This window comes from Eleutherodactylus coqui, chromosome 2 (genome assembly GCF_035609145.1).
Source record: "Eleutherodactylus coqui strain aEleCoq1 chromosome 2, aEleCoq1.hap1, whole genome shotgun sequence".
NCBI lineage: Eukaryota > Metazoa > Chordata > Amphibia > Anura > Eleutherodactylidae > Eleutherodactylus > Eleutherodactylus coqui.
The window spans coordinates 113,060,682-113,069,241 of NC_089838.1; the positions used below are offsets into that span (position 1 = coordinate 113,060,682).

Here is an 8,560-nt window from a genome sequence, read left to right on the forward strand (position 1 = left end):
GCATATGCTAATATATGCTGCACAGCAAAGTGTCTAGAGTCAGGATGGTGTGATACAAGCACTGAGATACAGAATATTAGAAGGGATTGAATAAAACATACTGGTTCCCATTTTTTTCTGATATGCTTATCTAAAAAAATTCACAAAAAATGGAGAGTAAAAAAATATATTGCAAAATAATGTTTTCGTAATAACTAGAGATGAGCGAGTACCAAAATGCTCGGGTGCTCGGTACTCGAGTCAAACTTTTCGTAATGCTCAAGAGCACGGTTCGAGTAACGAACCCCATTGAAGTCAATGGGAGACTCGAGCATTTTACAAGCTGACCGATGCTCCGCATGGGGGAGGTTGTGTGAAACACCTGAAAACATCAGAAAGTCATGGAAACACCACAGAAACGGATAGGGAACAGCAGGGCAGCACGCATGGATAGAACTGAGGCTCCCAGGTCGCACTATTAAGCCAAATTGTGGGCAAGAGCATGGCGGTCACCCCGCTAACAATTTACTTGGGACAAACCATAGGTAGCAAGGCATATGCGCTGGAACATCTTAGCTAAGCACCACACTAGCTGCAACCAAGGATAATCACTGCCTGCGGGTGACATCGCTGCCTCTTCTCCTGGGTTGCATGCTGGCATTGCTGTCCAACCACCCCCATGAGCCTGAGTCTACAGCGCACATGAAATTTTCCCTGTGCAGCGTTCAGCTGCCCCAATGCCACATGCTGGGCCTCATGTCTATTTATAGGTGCGTCTTAGATGAGGAGGAACTGGAGACACACACTGCAGAGGGTTGGCAGGGCCTGGCAGCGACCCTCTTTGAAAGTGTGGGCAATAGCCCACAATGCTTATGAGAATTGATGATAAATTGACATACGATCATAATTCCAATCCCATGCCACGTCCATCACAAAATTGTCAGGAGCGGCAAACGTAGGCATAAAGCGGACTCAGATGCCAGTACTTCTACACATGTCCACAGTGCAGCAGCGCATACTAATACCAAAGATTGGTTTGAAGCAGGAGGTGTAGCAAAAGCAGCCACCACAGTTATACAGTGACCCTGTGAAAGTCTAATTAAATCTGTTTCACTTCCTGTGAACGCTCCAACCCAGTATCTTGGATAACTGTGGTAATTTGTAACACGAGAGATAATGCATGCCGACCAGCGCTGATCCCCAGACCCTAAGGAGGAGGAGGAGGAGGGGGCATAATTAAGCCCAAGAAACTGTGACCGAGGTATGACCCTGTGTGGGAAGCACGTGAGCGGGCCCAGAGTCAGACTTGGTCCCAGCCTCCACCTGGTTGACCCAATGTGTCGTCAGTTATGGTTCCTTTCATCGCTCCAAAGACTGGATGAACCATGAAGAAATTCCACAGGCCAAACCTGGCGCAGTTGCATCCCCCCTCCCCCCCAGGATCTCAGCCTCTGCCCACACCCTCAGCAATCGTGGGCATAAAGTGGACTCGGATGCTAGAACTGCTGTAAACGTCTCATTAAATCAGTTACGGTTGCTTTCATTGCTCCAAAGACTGGATGAACCACAAAGAAGTTTCACAGGCCAAACCTGGCACAGTTGCCCCCATCAGGCTCATTAATTCAGTTTCACTCCTTTTGATTGGTCCAAACCAGTGTCTCAGATAACTGTGGTAACACGAGAGCAAATACATGTTGACCAGCACTGATCTCCACACCCCAAGCAGGAGGAGGAGGTGGCATAATAAGCCCGAGAAACCATGACCGAGGTAGGACCCTGTGTGGGAAGCACGTGAGCGGGCCCAGGGTCAGACTCGGTCCCAGCCTCCACCTGGTTGACTCAATGTGCTGTGAGTTACATAGCTATGGGAAACCCATGTGTCCCCACAGAATTCATTCTGTGTATTTTTCAGATAGCTGAACAGTGCAATGAGAAAGCTGTCTGCACTCTGCACCCTACCCAAATCATTCAGTGTATTTGTGCCAGATAACTGAACACCACGCTGGGAAACCTTTGGCAACCACAGCATAGGTGAACCCCTGAAACCCAGGGATAGTATTAAATATGAAGAAATCAGAGTGCCAAAACATGGCAGAGTTGCACCCCATCCAGGACCTCGCCCTCTGTCCACACTTCTGCTCAATTCATTCTTTGTTTGTGTCAGACAGCTAAACACCGCAATGTGAAAGCCTTCTGTGCCCTACCCAAGTCATTCAGTGTATTTGTGCCAGATAGCTAAAAAAACGCTATGGGAAACCTTTATGCACCCACATTGTAGGCGAGCCCCTGAAACCCAGGGACAGTATGAAATAGGAGAAAATCAGAGTGCCCAAACATGGCAGAGTTTCACCCCGCTCAGGACCTCGGCCTCTGCCCACACTTCTGCCCAATTAATTCTGTGCATGTGTCAAATAGCTGAGCAATGCAATGGGAAAGCCTTTGTGCACCCACAGCATAGGCAAAACCATCAAACCTTTCTGTAGCAATAGTATAGGCGAACTTGAAACATTTCTGGAGCAATAGTATAGGAGAACCCCTAAAACATTTCTGTAGCAATAGTATAGGCGAACCCCTGAAACATTTCTGTACAATGAGTATAGGAGGACCCCAGAAAACTTTCTGTAGATAGTGTATAAGCGAACCCCTGAAACATTTCTGTAGCAAGAGTATAAGCAAACCCCTCAAACCTTTCTGTAGCACTAGTATAGGCGAACCCCTGAAACATTTCTGTAGCAAGAGTATAGGCGAATCCCTCAAACCTTTCTGTAGCAAGTGTATGGGTGAACCCCTGAAACATTTCTGTAGCAAAAGTATAGGCGAAGCCCTCGAACCTTTCTGTAGCTAGTGTATAGGCAAACCCCTGAAAAATTTCTGTAGCAAGAGTATAAGCAAACCCCTCAAACCTTTCTGTAGCACTAGTATAGGCGAACCCCTGAAACATTTGTGTAACAAGAGTATAGACGGACCCCTGAGACATTGGTGTACCAACAGTGTAGGCAAACCCCTATAACATTGGTGTACCAAGAATAAAGACAAGCACCTCAAAAATCTTGTTTACCAAGAGTATAGGCGAAGGCCGGAAAAATTGGTGCACCAAGAGTACAAGTACACCCCTGAAAAATTGGTTTACCCCGAGGGCAGGTGAAACCCATAAACATTTTTTTTAAAGATAGAGGTTGTTGTTAATAATTTTTAACAGAGACTGGAGGCAGCCCTCCGAAAAAATTGGTTTTAACACAGCCTTTTTGACCGCAGAAAAATTGGCAGTTCAGAGTGAAGACATGCTGTTTTTGGAGGAGGAGGAGTAAGATCCGAAAGGAATAGACCAAGCTACTTCTCCCCTTTTTGGGGGTTAGAGAGAGGATGCATATTTCTCCTGTAGCAGCTAAAAGAATCTTTAATATCTGCTGCTTTTCACCGGTGGAGAAGAGAAGTCTAGGGAAATCCAGCCTTTGTTCATCTTTATGAGTGTAAGCATGTCGGCGCTGGCAGTTGACAGGCGGGTACGCTTATCCGTGATGATCCCCCCAGCTGCACTAAACACCCTATCTGACAAGATGCTAGCCGCAGGGCAGGCCAGCACCTCCAGGGTGTAAAGCGCAAGTTCGTGCCACGTGTCCAGCTTTGACACCGATTAGCTGTATGGAGCAGAGGCATCATGGAGGACGGTGGTACAATTGGCTATGTACTCCCTCACCCTCTTTTTACAGTGCTCTCTCTGACTCAGCCTTGACTGGGTGTCAGGGTAACACCGCTTACAGCATCAATCAGGCCCACCCCAATGCCCTGTTGCTGGCGTTAAAGAAAAAGCACCACATACGGAGGTCTGGTATAGTTCCTCACACAGGAAGTAATTGCACCCTTTATTACAGGTTACGTGATATTTTATACCCCTTATCACGTCATTAGAAGTGCGTATCTGTCTTATTGGCTCAAATCCACTGCATAACCATATATGTGATGTCCGCGGTTCCGACTGAGGCAGTGTTAGTCATATACATAGTTAAACAGTCTTTATCTAGATAAGGTGCTTCTGGGAAAACAGCCAAGCACGCAGTCTTCGTAATCCGGTTCTCCTTCACCTTCACCTAGTCCCTGGACACATCTCTCTCTGCCTTGTAAAGCCTTGGCATAACATCTAATCAAGCTTCAGTAAGGTCCATATTAAGTTTTTTTTTTTTTGCATTATAGCATAGCATAGAATTAGCATACACATAAAAAGAAAGACATATAACAATATATATACATATCCGTATTTCCTACCAACATACACATATATTTCCCTCTCAAACCCCCCTAAAAACTTATTATGGAGATCAAGTACCAGGCCTCGCACACTTCCTCGGTCACTCTTCCTCTATGTCAGGGCTTCCCCACTGCCTGCAAGGCCTTACTCTTAGGAGAGGAGCTCCCTACCTTGCCTAAGAAGGAGGCTATGGATTCCCTGGGCTTGTCTTCCGGGTATCCATACCCTCTATCTGTACCAGTTGACACCCCGCAGGGTGCCCCCTCGCTGGAACCTACGGTTTTTTATACTATCCCTGGGCAGATGGGAAATCCGCTGACAATCCATCTTAGGAGACTGGGGAAGGCGCAGTACTAATCCATCTCTCCATGTCTTTGGTAACGTACGGTGGTTGGCATTATAGGGACTGGCTCTTCATCTCTTTCAAACACAGGAAATGTTGGTGTCACATTGTCCAGCCCCTTACTCATACTCCTTTTGATCAAGTGGATAATACACGTACAGGAAATCAGCAGGACTAACAAAACGATGCCCAGGATTATACCCACTTGGATCAGGACTTTCTGCTAATCCCTTCAGCCATGAAAAATACTGGTCCCAGGGATCTGTAACCCCTGAATTCCTTTTAAGTTCTTCTGACAGACTGGTTAATTTTTTTAATAGTGACATTCACTTTACCTGTTGGTCCGGTGTTATCGGGAATGTAGGTGCAGCAAGTTTCACCAATCATCTTACATATTCCACCTTTTTCTGCTAAAATCATATCCAGGGCCATTCTATTCTGGAACGTCATGGATGCAGTGGGCCCTAACTGGTCAGCTAACCCTTGTAAAGCATCCCTGGTGTAATTTACAAACCTCTGCTGATTATAGTAAATATAATTTATCCAGCCCACATTCTTGTTAACAGTGACAATAGCAAATAAGGACTCAAAGTCTGCCTTAACCTGATCTCTGACCTTGAATTCATCTGGCACCCCCCTTGGCACTCCTATTGCATCTATATATATATGCAGATCAAAACTACCACCTGGAGCATCAACTTCTCTCTTAGTACAATGTGGTGTGGGATTCTTACCCTCAGTATAATCTGCTGGTAATATGGCTAAAGCACACTCCCCAGTCCAGTCTTCGTCGAGCCTGGTACATATCTTACCATCTCCGCACATCCAGTAGACATCTCCCAAAGACTGGACCTGTCTTTGAGCCCAGGCACCATCCTTCCTGCTTGCGCAATACCCATCAGTGAAATTTCCCCAAAATCTGCCAATACCATAATTAGCAAAGCAGGTGTAATTTCCAGGGTATATTGTAATATCTTCCCCAGATTGGGGCACCTTAGTGACGATGGGATATTCCTTCTTCCACCTCTCACACTCTGTCTTATTGGTGGTAGTGTTGGTATATAGACTGATAAAACAAGTCTCATGATTTTCAGGTAACTTAAGGGGGACCATGTCCAGATGGAGCCTAGCACTACCGCAAACATAACAGTTAGTCTGATTATGGATGTCTGCATTGTATTTCATCCATTCCAGCCATAGATTGCAGTCAGAAAAACCCGTCTCTATAGCCATGGTATCTTCAAAGGTAGGATTAGCTATAGCCATAACTCTATTGCCGTCTATTCTCAATTTGGGGGCAAGAGGATTCGTTAAAACTACAGGTTTTAATGACTGTACCCATCTAGGGTCACCTTTCATGTCTGCGATTTTAAATTTCCCCAAAGAACTATCAGTTCCCCCGTGCACCAACACCCCCATTAAAGGGGTTGTCACGCGCCGAAACGGTTTTTTGTTTTTTTTTAACCCCCCCCCCCCCCCCCCCCCCGTTCGGCACGAGACAACCCCGATGCAGGGGTTAAAAAAACAACCCGCACAGCGCTTACCTGAATCCCGGCGGTCCGGCGTCTTCATACTCACCTGCTGAAGATGGCCGCCGGGGTCTGCTCCCTCCGTGGACCGCAGCTCTTCTGTGCGGTCCATTGCCGATTCCAGCCTCCTGATTGGCTGGAATCGGCACGTGACGGGGCGGAGCTACACGGAGCCGGCATTCTGCACGAGCGGCCCCATTGAAGACAGCAGAAGACCCGGACTGCGCAAGCGCGGCTAATTTGGCCATCAGAGGCCGAAAATTAGTCGGCACCATGGAGACGAGGACGCCAGCAACGGAGCAGGTAAGTATAAAACTTTTGATAACTTCTGTATGGCTCATAATTAATGCACAATGTACATTACAAAGTGCATTAATATGGCCATACAGAAGTGTATAGACCCACTTGCTGCCGCGGGACAACCCCTTTAAGTAGTTACCTGCATCACCTGGTCCTGGGTTTTTAATGGTCAATGTCAGTGGCATATTAAGCCATGGTCCCGATTTCTATAACTCTTTCCTCGCCGCAGCAATGTCATTCGGCTAATCAATGATTCTCCCTTTTTGTCATTATTTTGAGCAATCTGAGGCTTGTATCCCCAATCTTTCCCAGTGTTCCAACCTACTGCCCCCCAATTCATGCATTCTGTCCCCCAATGATCATCTGTGACACATATATACATTTCTCCTTGAGTATAGCATTCATATTGCCCACTTGATTGTACAAATGTGCGGTTACCTGCTCCTTTACCTTAGTAACAGGATAGGCCTTCATCCTGAAAAGACATCAACAACAACAAGCACATATTCATACTTCCCAACAAGTGGGAGCTGAATGTAGTCAATTTGCAATCCCTGAAATGGGTAGAGTGGCTCCGGCAAGTGTTATGTGGCAAATGTACTTCTGCCCTGTTGCCTACGGCACAGATCATTCAAGATTGGACTAATAATGCAGCAGTTACAGAGAACCCAGGGACCACCTGTTCCGGTTCAAGCGCCGACATCATTGCTGCTTTGATAGGTGCATCTTTCCGTGCATCAGCTGGGCCATCATGGGGCACAGGGACCGTGGTAGGCAAGTTCTGTTGACTGTTCACCATACGCCGTCCTGTTCTGCTGCTTCCCGTTTAGGGCGCCCACCCACTGGCGTTTTTTTACCTGCGTTTTGCGTTTTGCGTTTTTCCTGCACAGGCATAGAGATAACATGTGTTCCTGTCCACTGGCGTTTTTTTGCGTTGCGTTTGCGTTTTTAACATAGGAACTGTCAGTTGCATATGTGTCCTTATTTTTCTCCTAATGCACCCATGAATGTCAATGGAAATTAACGGAAAAGCCGCGAAAACGCTGCGTTTTTTTCCCGCGGAAAACGCAAACGCCAGTGGGTGGGCGCCCTTATAGTGCATTTTTCCTTTTCTGCCTTGCATTTTTCCTTTTCTTCCTTGCTGGTTTATAACTGTAAAGTCCTTAGCATATCAATGTCCAAAGTTTTGTCAATGTCTTTTCTTCCACGGCTTGAGGGCCGCTGTCTTTGCTGTGCTTTCTACAATGGCGTTGCCTCTTGCTTCTGCAGTGTAGGAATTGGTGTGAGCTCTCCACTTTTTCAGGTAGAAGTAGGGCCTCCATGAGACTCTGCACCACTGCATAATTCTTTATTGGCTGTCCTGCTGAGGTAAGACACTGTCTGGCCTTCCATATTGGAGCGTAATCATGAGCTATGCCAAATGCATACCGGGAATCAGTGTAAATGTTTGCCGTCTTACCTTCTGCCACTCTACATGCCTCAGTGAGGGCTTTCAGTTCCACTTCTTGTGCTGAGACATGCGGAGGCAAAGCTTCTGCTTTTAGGACATCTTGTTGTGTGACCACTGCATTTCTGGTGTGGAGTCATCAATCCTCACCCTGGTACCATCTACAAAAAGCACAAAATATGCATTGTCAAGAGGGGTTCCAGTTACTATTTTTAAAACCTGAATTTTCTTGTTGCTTCAATACTAGACAATCATGGTGATATTCTATTTCATATAGATCAGAATCTTGTTGCTAAAAATTTAAAAATAGCTGATCTGCAATACCTAGATCACCTATTCCTTCTCCTCCCTCTGTAAACCAGGATACTCAATCGGAAAACAGTAGCCAGGTTCAAAGTAGTACAACATTGGAAAAAGATGCTATGAGGCATGAAGAGAGCTGCATCTGACAGGCCAGAGATTAAGTGCTTGGGTTGCACTTGTGTGCATATGCTCTGGATGTCATGACGGATGAGGACCACTAGGGGGTAGTCCAGAACCGTAACCTTGTTCCCCTCACAGAAGTCATGGACCATGCGGTAGGTGTCTACATGGACACCTCTTTGTGTCTTTTCTTGACTGAAAAAGAAAGATGTTTGCTCGTGCTAAACCCCCATTGGAACCAAGTCTCACACTTGTCCCCCATCAACATTTCTTGTGGGAAACTAAAGGGATAC

General features: G+C 46.3%; 1 protein-coding gene across 1 annotated transcript in view; it reads right to left on the reverse strand.

Annotated features, from left to right (window-relative positions):
* LOC136610627 (uncharacterized) overlaps positions 1-7,941 on the reverse strand; it is a 102,834-nt gene extending 94,893 nt beyond the window's left edge. The window contains exon 1 of the mRNA XM_066589838.1: positions 7,857-7,941. The gene's annotated coding sequence lies outside the window, so the exon portion shown is untranslated. The remainder of the gene's footprint in view (positions 1-7,856) is intronic.
* Positions 7,942-8,560: the final 619 nt, after the last annotated feature.